Source organism: Chinchilla lanigera, unplaced genomic scaffold (genome assembly GCF_000276665.1).
Source record: "Chinchilla lanigera isolate Chin_1 unplaced genomic scaffold, ChiLan1.0 scaffold00071, whole genome shotgun sequence".
Lineage (NCBI taxonomy): Eukaryota > Metazoa > Chordata > Mammalia > Rodentia > Chinchillidae > Chinchilla > Chinchilla lanigera.
The window spans coordinates 5,452,815-5,467,276 of record NW_004955472.1 but is presented as its reverse complement, the minus strand read 5'-3'; the positions used below and the strand labels follow the sequence as shown (position 1 = coordinate 5,467,276).

General features: G+C 34.3%; 1 pseudogene; it reads right to left on the bottom strand.

The window, feature by feature from the left end:
- Positions 1-12,962: 12,962 nt before the first annotated feature.
- On the bottom strand, positions 12,963-14,154 carry LOC102018383 (annotated as a pseudogene).
- Between the last annotated feature and the right edge of the window lie 308 nt (positions 14,155-14,462).

Genomic DNA, 14,462 nt, shown 5'->3' with positions numbered 1-14,462 from the left:
CAGACAGGTTCTGTGCCACTGAGCTGTCCCTCTGGCCCCACACCCATAGTAATTCTCTTAAAAAAGCTTTTTTCAAACTTTTTCCTTTCAGCTAAAACATTAAAGTCAAGTAGTCGTATGATCTATGGTATAAATTGGGAGTGATTGCACTCGACGTCTCTGTCTCCAGGTCTAGATCTCCCATCCCTAACAAGGAATGACCCTGCACTCAATTCCACGAAATTCCACGGAGTTCAATGGGACATACTGTGACTTCCTACAATAACAGCTCCAAACAATCTCTGAAAGCACAGGGATCGTTGAGATGATGATTCTAGCCTCCACAGACTTCAGGTTTTATGTATGAAATTTAATGAAGAAATTTCTTTTGAAATTGTATAGTAAAAAATATACAGTAAGCAATTTTGTACATTGTACACTTTTTGGTATTGCATTGCCTACTTTAAAATTTTGCATGTGATTGTTTTGGCCACAGCAGATTGTACAACAAATGAAAATTGAAAGAACGTTTACTGTGACTGCTCCATTTATGTGAGAGAAGCTAGCAAACACATGCTTGCTTTTCCTTTCTGTCCTGATACAGTGCATAAGATATTGAACCTTTCAAGGTCTGTGTCACTGTTTAAAATGAAAGCATTTAAGAACACATTATGAGGATTAATCTTATTTTAACCTATTTTTATGTGGCTTGTGTGGCATAACACCAATTTTTTCATAAAGGCACATTTTTGTGGGTAATACCCATGAATACCCACATTTATTCTTTAGAATATTTCTATTGATGATTACTAATTTTAATTTTAAGAGTTTTATTATGTTAAACAATGAGTACTTAACAGCAACAATTTAAAAAGTATTGGTTTTTTAATATTTATTGAATATTTATAAAAAATCAAAGTTTTCAACATCAAATGGCTTTTGGTGTACTAAATCTGAAAAAGAAAAATATTTACATATATTTCCAGAAAATCCTTTAAAATCTGGTGTAAAACTTTACACCTTTGTAGCTACAAACACTTCTGCTTTCAGTTTAGAAGTGTACCCTAGAGTTCAGCCACCAGGTCCTTCCTCATACAGTCATGAACCAAATGATGCTGTGAGCAGACTTGCTGTTCCCGCCTCCCAAACTAATCAGAATGTGACATTTGACAACTGGTTTAGCAGCTTCTAATTGATGTTACATTTGCTAATATAATTTGACCAGTGTAGAAATTGTATGCAAGAATAAAGCAGAAATTCCAAGTACAATGTTTGAATTTGAAAACACAGAATTGCATGGTACCATCCTTGGATTTCAGAAAGATAGAACATTGGCCTCATACAGGGCATTCACAACAACAGCAGCAACAAAACTGGCACTGCTGATGTCAACGTTGCACCGTGATGGAAATATGGAGAGGGAAACCTTGCCAAAGTAGAAGCCTGAGCTGATGACCTTCTACAGCGAAACCAAAGGTGGAGGAGATGTTGGTTATAAGCTATACAGCAATTAGAATGTCACTTGAAACACAAATAATTGACTAATGATTGTGGTTTACTTGATTCTAAACATGTGCAGTATACATAGTTTCATAATTTACAAAGAAAATAGCAATTAAAAAATATCATAGAGAAATCTTCTAGAAGGCTGGCACTGAAACCCGGAAGACATCACTTATAGCAGAGGAAAAAGAAAATGTTTCTGCCAAGAGAACCACGCAAAAATACTGCGTGGCACACTGGTGAGCTGCCAGAACAGAGGTGCAGTATCGCAGAGACCTACTATGACAGAAGAAAAACCAAAAAGTTATAACCTGCACACTACGGCAAAGAACAACAAAGCAAACCAAACTGCTATCAGCGTGAGCGATACTTGCGTATGGAACACGAAGACTGCCTTGGGTGTGACACTTGAAGCAAAGATTATTTCTGTGGTGGGCTTTTGTTTTTATCTGCATTGTAGTTCATCTATGGGTTTATTTCTGATGTTTTCTTTTAGGTTTTGTACGCAAGTAAGCAGCTGATGTGAAAATGTTGATGTCTGTTCTCACCACTCAATACATACTAAGAAGTAACAAAGAAAAGAAGTACCAGAATTAATTTCCAACAAAGAGGCAATTAGAATAGCAAGTCATGTGGTTAATCAGTACATGAACATCTATTTTATTTTGGAAAAGCATTAACCCTGCTCAACTACATAATTTACAACTTGACTCTATCTGTTTGAGTAAGTAATATTTTGAGAGTGTCAAGAAATGTGACATTAGAAATGATGTATCTACCTGTCTTTAATGTTAGAGAAACTAAAGTCTAGGTGAAAGATTTGCCAAGGACGCATAAAAATATAAAAACATATTTAAACTTACTTTGTAAATTTCATCTCTTATTCCTTTTATTTTCATTGTTTCCATAATGGAGTGGGACAATGGGAGGTTTTTAGTAATTTAATTTTCCAAATATTCCTTGAGGGAAATTTTTCTTCGGTGTTGGTGCAGTCTATTATTCCAGTCTCTTCTTTTTCTTCTTTGAAAAAAACTCAGTTTAAAAAGGAATAGATAGTAATAGAGCAAGAGGAACTTGAAGAGATTTTTCTTACATGTAATAAAACTTGTGTCAGTAGAGGGCCAAGCATGGGGATACCTAATAAACATCTATGAGTTTCTTAGCTGCTGACATCTATCACATTGAAAAACCGCTGCTGCTTCCCTCTGTCATGTGAATTTGTGCAGGAAGCAGACACTCTAGCTGCAAGTACATTATTTGGCTGAGACAGTGATATGCCGTTACTAGCTGTGGGTAGGTAGCATTTTTCATGGAATTCAATAATAAGAGAAACAAAAGTATTAAAAGATACATTATATTCCTTATACACACTGAGGACCTGAGGAAGATCTCTATTTCCATCTCCAGCTCCTTCTCCATCTTTATATCTTCTGCAACGGTGGAGTTTACCTAATATAAAAGATTCAAATTGCTTTTCAGCAGAAAATCACCAATAGGCAAACAATCACAGAAATAATTGTTGCAGGCCGGATCCACCAATAAATACTGAGTAGTTCATGAAAGTGTGAAAATAAAATAGAATATTTTCATAGCCCCAAAGCATCTAGCCTAAGGTATTTATTAACTACAAGTGAAAAAGACTCAGCAAACATTGCCTTAACCAAGAAGTGAGTGTTCACGCTGTGATATGGCGCTTTGAGAAAGGATACATGATCATGTATGTGATATTGTTAAAACTATTCACAAACTCATTTTAATCATGACAAAATGTCAGACAACTTCAGACTGGAAGGATTTTCACAAAATAAATGAGTAGTATTGTTAATTAGCAGGAGGGTCATAAAGATTCAACAAAACTAAGGAACTGCCATAGATTGAAAGAAAGTAATAACAATGTAAAATGGGATACTCCATGGGGTATTGGAAAAACAAAGGTAATTCATGGAATAAGTGGTGAAATTTGAATTTTATCTGCAGTTTACATAATTGTAATTGATATCACTATAAATGTCCCGGTATTGATTCTTTTACTATGACTGTTACATTAAAGGAAGCTGTTGAGAGATACACAAGAACTGTTATACTACCTTTTGCAACTTTTCTGTAAATCTAGTATGCCAAAATTAAAAGTTATAAAAAATCTGAGGGAACCCACAATTTTCCCTACAATTTTTAAAATGCTATTGAGAGAAAAGGACTAACTTCGGGGATTGTGTTAAATTATATCAGAAAATATTAATGATGACTTTTTAAAAATATCCACATGGAAGTAGTTGTACAGGCAAAACCATGAAGGCTTGAAGGCTTGAAGCCTTGATATTCAGTGACATGGCTGTAAGCCATTCTTTGATGAAATACAATGTGGTACCCTGGAAAAATTATATGAAGTGCAAATAAAGATGCAGAATGAGGTACTGAACTGAGCAATCACAATCTGGAGTAAAGACAACAGGCTTCAGAGGCAGGTCAATCACTTTTCTAAACCTAATGTATTTATTTGCTAATATTTGACCAATTTATCTATCCTTTAATACTACTATTTACAGTCCCCTTCAATATAGATAGTGCTTATGTTGCACATTTGTCAATTAACTGAAATAAAGTAAATAATGTATAAATAAGAGCTATTAACTCTATCTTTTTCAAAGCCATGATTTTTATATTAAATTTGAATTGCACCAATAACATGTTCACTTACCAAACCTATGTACATTACCTTTAAAATCTGGTTATAAATTTTAACACAGTTATGATTTTAGTGAAGAAGCATTGTCTTGCATTTTCTCACATTACGATATTTGAATTTTGTTAGATTGGCACAATATACTTAAAATGGTAATTATCACCAGTATTGAACATTGAAGTTGATTATAGTGCCTTTACTATTCTGAGGACTATATGTCATATTTAATACAGTTCTGGTTCTTAGATTACTCCTTTCATAAAGAGCTGGGCATTAACACTCATATGTATATTTTTGTCAATTCAGTATTTTAAGTTTGACTCTTTCCATAGGTTTTTATATTTTTACCTAAGATTTTGAAGTTATATTGGAAACTCCTCACAATCTTTATTTCCTAGCATCAGTACAATGTGAAATATTTTTTTTTGAATTTGACTACTGAATCTGCAGGTTTATTCTTGTGACTGATCACCTAGACTTCCTACCAACTCTGAGCTCCAATCCGATCTCACTATTTTTCCTACTTACATGAACTTTTCATCATTGTGATCCAGTTAATATAGTTTTGGGTTGTTTTCAGCTCTTGTACTGTTAACCTTGATCCAGAGAGAAAATTTTGAAGGATATAATAACCACAAATATTTTAGAATTATCAGAGAATATTTTAGAATTTGTAGGTGTTAAAGACAAAAGGTTAATAAATTAGGTCCAATAATGCCTTTGAGAATAAAAAACATGAAATACCATTTCCAAGTTAGAGCACACGTCATTAGTTTTGAGAATTTTGTAAATCACCAAACTAGCTTCAATGTACTATTTTATTATTATGGGACTATAGATAATGTCATTTGATAATATAATGATTTTAATTCTATAGTTAATTTGCCTTGTGAATGTTATCATTTTGAAACTATAACCATTATCTGTGTCCAAGGATGTTTTCATTTTCCCAAATGGAAGTTCTCTATTACATAATTACACATAATCCATATTTCCAGATTCTGACAAATACCACTGATTACTTTAAGCTCCTGGAACCACATATTATTAACATTTGGGGGACCAGGTTATCTGACTTAGCATTATGCTTTTTAAGATTCAAGCATGCTGTAGCGTGCGTAAGAATTGCTTCACTTTTTGATGATACTTCATTTAACTATATGCCAGTTTGTTTATCCAGCCATCTGCTGATAGAAATTTAGCTGTTAGAAATTATGCTGCTGTGAAAATGGGTACACAGCTAGGTGGGAATGTCTGTTTTCAATTATTTGAGTGTATACATAGGCGTGGAGAACTGGATTGAATAGTAACTTCTAAATGCTATTGGAAATACCACTACTATTTACCACGGCAGCTGCATCATTTTCAAAGCCAGCAATAATGCCAAAATTTCCAAATTCTCTATAATTTTTCTCTGCCAACACATGCTATTATTTGTTTTGTTTTCTTTTGGTGTGCTTATTGATTATAGCTTCCGAAGGGTATGTGATGGTATTTTACAGGGATTTTGTTTTGCAGATTTCTAATGATTAATTATTAAGTATTTTTATTTTTATTAGTACATGTTTGTGGTGCATAATGATTACATTCATCATGCGGAGTAGGCATACGTACACACACAGCTTAATTCTTTCATGTTCTCTTCCTCTCCCCTCCCTTGACTGTAAGTCTGTCTCTTGATCTACTTCCCATTTGCAAAATATCTATCTACCATTTTCTTATCATCTATACTTTATTTTGCTCTTTAATTTGTTAATACCGCAGGTTTTCCAAATAAGAGAAATCATGTGATATTTGTTTGCATGTCTTATTTCACCTAACAATATGACTTCAAATGAAGCCATTTTTCTATAAATGACTAGCATTTATCCTTCCTTGTAGCACAGTAGTAGCCTATTGTATACGCATATCACATTTTCTTTATTCATCTGTGATGGATATGCAGGCTGCTTCCAAATTGTAAGTATTAGGAGTTGTCCTGTCATAAACACCGCATGCATGGGTCACTATGAAATGAGGAGATCAGCTGCTGTGTCACTACTGCTGTGCTCCTTTAATTTGCTTCTCCTTATTGGCTAGATGCTCACCCTTTGTTCACACGTTAACTGCCCATTTGCACTTCTTCTCAGAAGTGTCCCTTCATTTCAGTTGCCAATTCTGATTCGGTCTTTTATTTGGGTCTTTTGCTTTTAGTTCTTAATATATTGTAGATATTAGGACTCTATCTTGGCAAATATTCTGTCCCATTCTGTAGGCTTTCTCTTCACTATGTTTATTATTTCCTTTGCTGTGTAGAAGCTTTTTATTTTGATGTAATCTCACTTGTAGATTCTTGACGTTATTTCTTGTGGATCTGAGGTTCTGTTCAGAAAGTGACTCTGTATACCTCTATGTTCAACATTTTTATCTTTTGATCTTCCAACTTATTATGTATTTCTTGTTTGACCTTTAGAACTTTGATCAATTTTTAATTTATTAAGTACATGGTGAGAGGGTTATAAGTGCAATTTCTGCATGTGTGTGACCAGTTTTCCCAGTACCATTTGTTAAAGTGGCTGTCTCTCCCCCTGTGATGTTTTTGGTTCCTTTGTGAAAGAGAATGTGTGTGGGGTTGTTTTTACATCTTCTGTTCTGTTCCATTGATTTGTACGTTTGTTTTTGTGTCAATATCATATTTTTTATCACTACGGTTTCATAACATAACTTGAAATCCACCACTGTGATGCTTCCTACCTTGCTCTTGTGGCTCAAAATTTCTTTTGCTATTCTGGGTCTCTCTTGATTCCATACAAATTTTAGTATTGTTTTCTCTAGCTTTGTGAGGAACAGTATTGGCATTTTGATTGAGATTGCATTAAATCTATATAAAATCTATCCATCTATCACCAGCTTTGAAGTTACACTATTTTGATAACATTGGTTCTGCCTATACAAGGACAGGGACTATCTTTGATTTTCTGGTGTTCTCCTCAATTTCCTTCTTCAGAGTACTATAGTTTCCAGTACACAAGCCTATTTCTTCCTTCCTTCTACATACACTATTTTTTCCTTCTCTTTCCTCATTCCTGTAGTTAGGGTTTTGAGTATTGTATTAAACAAGAGGTTTTATACTGGGCATTCTTTTCTTATTCCTGAATTTGGAGGACAATCTTTCATTTTCCCCTATTTAATATGATGCTGGCAGTAGGTTTGTCAGAAATAGCTTTTATCAGATTAAGATAAATTCCTTCCATAACTATCTTTTTCAGTGCCTTCATCATGAAGAAATGTTGGATTTTGCTGAAAGCTTTTTTGTAATTTTTTTTATTTTTTAATGAGAACAAAAAATAATAAAAAACATTAGAAACAATATAAACCAGATGATAGGAACTCAACGGTGATTGTTACATTGCATATTGTTGTCTTCAAATTAGTTGTTCATATTACCAGATATAAGCATGAAAATTCATAAAAACCATTAAAAAGAAAAAAATTTAAGCATTAATTGTTCCTTTCAATAAACCAGCAGAAATCATCAGAGCAATTACCCCAGCTCAAAGGAAGGAACAACTGGGATGAGGGATCATGTAATGTATTATACTTATTGACTTGTGTATGTTAAACCATCCTTGCATTCCTGGGATGAAGCCTATTGAATCATGATGTATGATTTTTTTTTAATGATTTGTTGCATTCTGTTTGCAACTATCTTCTTGAGGATCATTGAGTCTATGTTCATTAATGAGATTGGCTTATAGTTTTCTTTTCTACCTTGAGCCCTTTTCTGTAGTTGGAATCAGGTTAATCCTAGCTTCTATGAATGAACTTGGCAATACTTTTTCCTCTTTTAATTTTATCTGCTTTTCTCATGATGGCATTCACAAATATAAATGTCCTTCTTAAGACTGCTCTCACTGTGGCCAATAAGTTCTGGTATGTTGTCCTAGCATTAATGTTTGATTCTAGGAACTGTATTTTGAATCTCCATGTATTTACATAATTCCTGTAATTTGTTTTATCATCAATTTCTAGTTTTACTGTGCTATGACCTAATGGTATGTGTGGAATAACTTGATTCATAGTTTTAAGGATGGGTTATTAGCTACTATGTGGTTTACTTTGGAGAAAGTTCCACCTGCTCTTAGGAAGAAAGTATATTTTCTCATAGGGTGGGATACTGTATAGATATCTGAGTCCATTTATTTAAAGATGTGGTAATTGAGACCATTTACATTTAGAGTTATTGTACTGAGAGTTACTGAAATGTATTGACTTACTGCTGTCATTGCATTATTTTCCTGTTACAGTTCCCCTTTTCCCCTTTCGCTTAACTGCTCACCCTACCTAGTGTATTCATGCCACTAAACTTTCTATGCTGTTGCCTTGTCTCTTTCTAGAATATCCTTGAGAACTTTGGAAACTTTGGTGATTATGAATTTCTTAAGCTGCTGTTTATCATAGAACATCAATATTTCTCTAATCAATTTTGAAAGACAGTTTTGAATGATATATTTTTCTGGGTTGGAAGTTCTGTCCCATAGGGCTTGAAACACTTCACTACAAGCTTTCCTGGCCATGAAGGCTTATGTAAGAATGTTGCCGTAATTCTACCGGGGTTACATTAAAAACTGATTTGTTAGTTTTCTCTAATAGGTTTTGAGATTTCTGTCATGAATTGGACTTCTGGGATTATGCTTATAATTTGTCATGGACAAGTGATTTTGTTTTGTTTTCTTACCATACCCTTTTGAAATTTTGTATGCTTCACTTGCCTCTGTGTTAAATTCTTTCTCCACACCTGGAAAGTTTTCTTCTATTATTTCTGCAATCTTTTTAGGCCATTTGTGCTGTCTTCTGATTTTTTACTAATTCCAAATAATCTTGGGTTACTCGTCTTTACATCACCTAGTAGCTGTTGGATCCTTTCTCCAAGCTCTCTTATTGTTTTTAAAGTATCTCTGAGTATGCTGATTGACAATGACCGTACTTTCCAGTTCTGACCCTCTCTCCTCACATTGGTTACTTCTGCTCTTCATGCCTTAAAAACAATATTTTGATCTCCTGAATTTCTTTGATTCCTTTTCATGCACCCCAATTCTTTATTAAACTGCTTACTCATGTTTTGTATACTTTTATGTATCGCAGTTGCCTTTTAGTCAGTCTTCTATAAGCTCATTGATTTTTTTCTTTTACTAAATCCATTTTCTCTTCAGTGATACTACATTTGAGTTCACTGAGCATCTTGCCGATCTGATTTTTTTGGAATCATCTTTCATCATTTGATGTAATTCAGCTGTTTGTTTTTTTATTTATTCCCCATTGATGCAATTGGATCAGCTTTGAGGAAATTGTGAGTATTAGATGACATTTTCTTGCCTTGTTTTCTCTTGCTTTCATTATTCATGTGTGTGTCAAGTTTTGTGCGTCAATTATATTGAGAGACTTTGCTTCTGGTATAGAGATCTAATTTTCTTTTCATGTGATTATTGGAAATTTGTATATCTTCTTTGGAGAAATGTCTATTTAAGTCATTTGCCTATTTTTAAGTTTTTATGCTCTAGCTCAATAGTAGACTTTTCATATTTGAACTAAAAGATGAGGGTGAGTAACAAACAGCAAAGATGCAATTAAGAGCTTTTGCCTCAGTGCAGTATGCTAGGATTTACCTGGATGGTATGTGTGTGTTGACAGGGAGGATGATGTAAACCAGCTGCTATTCCTTAGAGAATATCACTACTGTTGAAATAATGGGTAACAAAGACTCCACAGGTTCTTGGGAAAGTGCAACATCTGGAAGTCCCAGACGCATAATCAAAGCAGATGGCTTTTCCCCAAGGGATATTAAAGTAACCACTTTCCTTAAATGAGCCATCTGTTTAAAGAATGGTTTTTACCAATTAATAAAAAGGCATTTGAAGGGCTGAGAAATTTGTTCACTCTATAAACAGGAGAGAAGAACTATGATATGCCCAATTACAAAGACAGTATTTCATGACACATATACAGAATATAGAATAGCATCTATTTTTATTGCCCTTTCTGAAATACCCAGTGGCGTTAGCCAAATTGGTGAAAAGCAAATCAATAGCTGAAACCAGTTTGTGATGGCAAATTTGACCTGCTTCACCACAATGTGTATGATTATTGATCACTAAGATCAAATCAAGCTAAATATGTTCTTGTGAGAAAACTAATTCATGGTATTTAAAACTAGTAGTAAATTCAGGAAGGTAGAAATTTTATTACATCTTTTTGTTGCTTCATTAAACCAATATTAGCTAATCCTTTCCTGATGGTTAATTAGTCCTCTTCCTCCTTTCTTATATCCTAACTATGTGGAAAAATTTCTAGTTAACCAGTCCATATAACTTTATAGTAAAACCCATGTAGAGGCTGATGTCAGGGCCAAATGACCTCCTTCATTTTGAGTAATTGATAAACTTCTCACTCTTCAGTTTCCATGTCCAGTTCTTTCTCTTTGAAGGATTGTTTTATGACTCAGGAAAGCAGATGACACTGTCTGAAATTTCTCCCTGATTCTAAGATCCACCCATAGGGGAGTACTTTTCTCACTGATCTTACTTATTGCAGAAGGTTGACTCTCATGTTAGTGTGACTTTATAAGGAAACATACTTACTCCCTCTCAGTCTGTAGCCCTGATTGCTAGAAATAGAATTTAAAACAGAGAGTCTTCAATGAGAAAAGCAGACTGAAAATATTGATCATAAAATGAGAGTTGGGTCTTAAAAATTCTATCTTTAGCTATTTTATAAAATTCATAATTTATCATTTAAAATAAAACAACAATATGCAGAACCATTGTTGAAATATAATATAAGAACAATTAGAATATGATATAGAACCAAATAGAATATAAGAATATAAGAACCATCATTGAAAGTCTACCATTTTGTATGGTGAAGCTCTGCATCATTTCTAATTTTTTTTTTTATTACTTGTTACTGTCTTTGATTGTTTGATAAATCTTAAATTCTCATGTCTGGTGGGCTGAACAACTTCACTGAAGATAACAGAATGTAATGGAGCAACCACTGCTAATTTCTATTATTTTATTTTGAGGTCATGTATCATTTTTGTTGTTTTTGTGTTGTTTTGATTTTGTCTTCATTATTGTTTTGTTAGTTTATAAATTTTTAAAATAAAAAAGAATTTAAAAATTTTATGAATAAAATTAAGTATTTTCAATTTCTAAGCAGGTAGAAAAATATCTCAAAATTTTAAAACTTTTAATTCTGTATTTAGAGATGATGAGATTTACAAATCTGATATTTTGAATTTAGGTTGGTGCTTATCAAACGGAATTTTCTGTAAACTGCAATCTAGTTGGAATTTTGTGGGATTCAATTTTTTATTTTTTGTACCAGGAATTGAACTGCTGGCCTAAACTTGCCAGGTAGGGGCTCTGCCACTGAATTATATGCCTGGCCCTTGTGGGGTTCAAAATTTTCAGTTTCCTACCTGTTCCTATAGCTTTGAGTAAAATATTAGGACAAATAAAAAAAAATAAAAAAGGTTGATCGAGATTTGTAATTTCATAAATATTTTCAATCATACAAAATGGAATAATGTAACATTCATCTCTTCTGGCCAGTTTGCAGTACAAGTACAAGCTTATATTTCTTCCTCTCTCTTACCAAACGTCCTAGGACCAGAAAGATAAAGTCAAATGATATCTCATAGACAAAACTTACACATCGCAATCAGAACAACAATGGTATATACAAAGCAGAACATACACCTTTCTGTCCAAAGATAATATAGATCACTTTCTAAAGAGATGATCTATGTGAATCCATAAACCCAACATTTTTTTTTATTTTTAAAGTGGAAAAGTTTTATTAACATTCAAACTCCCCTCATATGAGGCCATATAAAAATTCTTAGTAGTTTGATTATACATTTCTTTAATTTCTACATAGTTAAAATGGTATATAATATAATTTACCTTTTCATAGTACATCGCTTCAATACATTAATTCTGTTAAGCATTTAGTTTCAAATCTAATACTTGAACAGTTTCTCTGTACATAGGGTAGCAGGGCTAATTAGCATAAGATGCTCTTTATTAAGAGGTATATGATCTGAGTAGTAACAGTTGTTGAAGTTTGGTATTTTTCATGCAGCATTTTCTTTTGCTTTGATCTCAACACAAAACTGAAGGATACTGAAATCTCAAAAGTCCAAAGACATTACCTGTGGAGCCATAGTTATACATAACACTGTAGTATTAAAATCCTTTTGAAATCTGTACTACTTGCAGACCTTTCATACCAGGATAAAACTGCTTGGGACTAGAATGATAAAGATAGCTTTGAGGTTTCGTGTGGTGCTGATAGGAGAGGGGAAATGGTGAAACACCTTGTTGCTTGTCAGTAAAGAAAGCACCTTGGAGAAATACCAGAAGGTACTCCAACTCATTCTTTAGTGCGGTGAGCGTTGGCCTTAGCTTATCAAGCTTATGCCAGAAGGCCATGGCGCTGATTTCGTGTGTGAAACACAAAACATTTTCATACTGTGATCTAAGTCTTAATTGCAAGCTATACTGAGATTTTAAAAAATGTTTTGGCTGTGTTTTATCCTTGATGCCTGAGTTACAGCACCGGTCTGTTATTACTTATTAGTAAAATGAAATATAGTCCTGCAGATAAGTACCAGATAAGAGGCTGTTTGGGTAATCTGATTAAACTAGAACACTAAAAATAAGTTATTTCTACAGAAATCTCTAAAAGGAGAAAAAAGGTAAATTACATAGCTAAATAAATGTTTCACAGGGAAATCAACCCGTCACCTAATGGGTCACACGGTATCTGCTATGTCGCAGTCCCACTCACCATTAGGCTGCAACTGGACCACAACACTGTGTTCATTCGCTTCATTCTCCGCCTCACTGCTGTCAGCATCTTCGTTGTCATCGTCCTCAGAGTCTGAAGATTCTGTCATGTTCTGATGCGAGTGGGACTCTGACAGAGCCCCAAACGACTGGGTACTGCAGAGGCTAAAGGTCTAAGCAAAGGGGTGTGTTCTGACACTTCGTTTTCTTCTTGACTACTGTCTGTGTCAGAGTCAGAATCGCCCTGAGAAGGAACAACATTTTGCTTACAGACCCGACAGGTTTTCTTGGTTTTAGCTAGCCCGGGGTCTACACACTTGCAGTGATAAGCAAGGGAACAGGGAAGGATTCCGAGTTTGTCTCCATCTTCATATTCATCCAAACAAATGCACACACATCGTAATCATCTCCTTTCTTGAATTTATGTACAAGGAGTTTCTTAAATTGATCTTTACCAAGTCTATTTCTTCTAGTTGTATGTCTGTCCTGGACAAATTTTGTGATCATAAAAATGACTATTAGGATGAGACAGATCCCCAACATAATGAGGAAGGGAATTAGATTGTATTCTAGAGGAAGACTAAATTGTGGAATTAAGATAATGTGGCCCCTTTTGTCATATGTGAATTCATCTTTCAGGGACTTAGCTGATGATTCACCAATAAAGACAGATGGACGGTACCGGAGAAAAACCAAAAAAAAAAAAAAAACCAAAACAAAACAAAACAAAAAGACAGATGGAATGTCAATCTTTTTTAACACATCAGTGTCATTGGATCCCATGCTAATGAGGTCTTCATCATCAACATTGTGAACAATGGCTGCTTTGTATCCTGCTCTCTGTGCATTTAAAAACTTTATATCAAAATTATAACCAAATCTTCTAATTAACACGATAAAAGTGCCAGATGAGTTTTCTTTTACTGGTAGAGGCATTATGGGTTCACAAGCATTCTCTGGTTTTGAATTAATCAAAAAACCCTTTACACCTTCAGCTGGAGCTCTATAACCAAAATTTGCTGGAAGATCATCAAATGTCTGAGATGCATTTTCAAAATTACACTCTAAAATGTCTGCTCCTACAGGTAGTAAGTTTAAGAACGCAAGGAGCTGGACAGTCAAGATGGTGTAGACTTGTGTAGCTGAAAGCATAAACATCCCCTTACCTGGAGGGCTGGCGCCCAGGACACAGGCTCACTGGCCTCGCTGCTGCTGGAGAAGACCCTCGCCTGGTTCATAACTGAACATCCCCACAGACTCCCCTAAACACAATAACATTTACAAAGTCTGTTCATTACTTGTTCAATAGCCTCTCTCTCCTTCTCCGTCCCTCCCTCCCTTTCTCTCTCTCCTGTCTACCTCTATATATTTCATTCTTAAAAATTACTGCAGTTTGAAGCTTGCCTTTGCCAAATGCTAGATTGTGGCTTCCATTTATTTTTTGGTATGTCATCCCAAATTGTAGC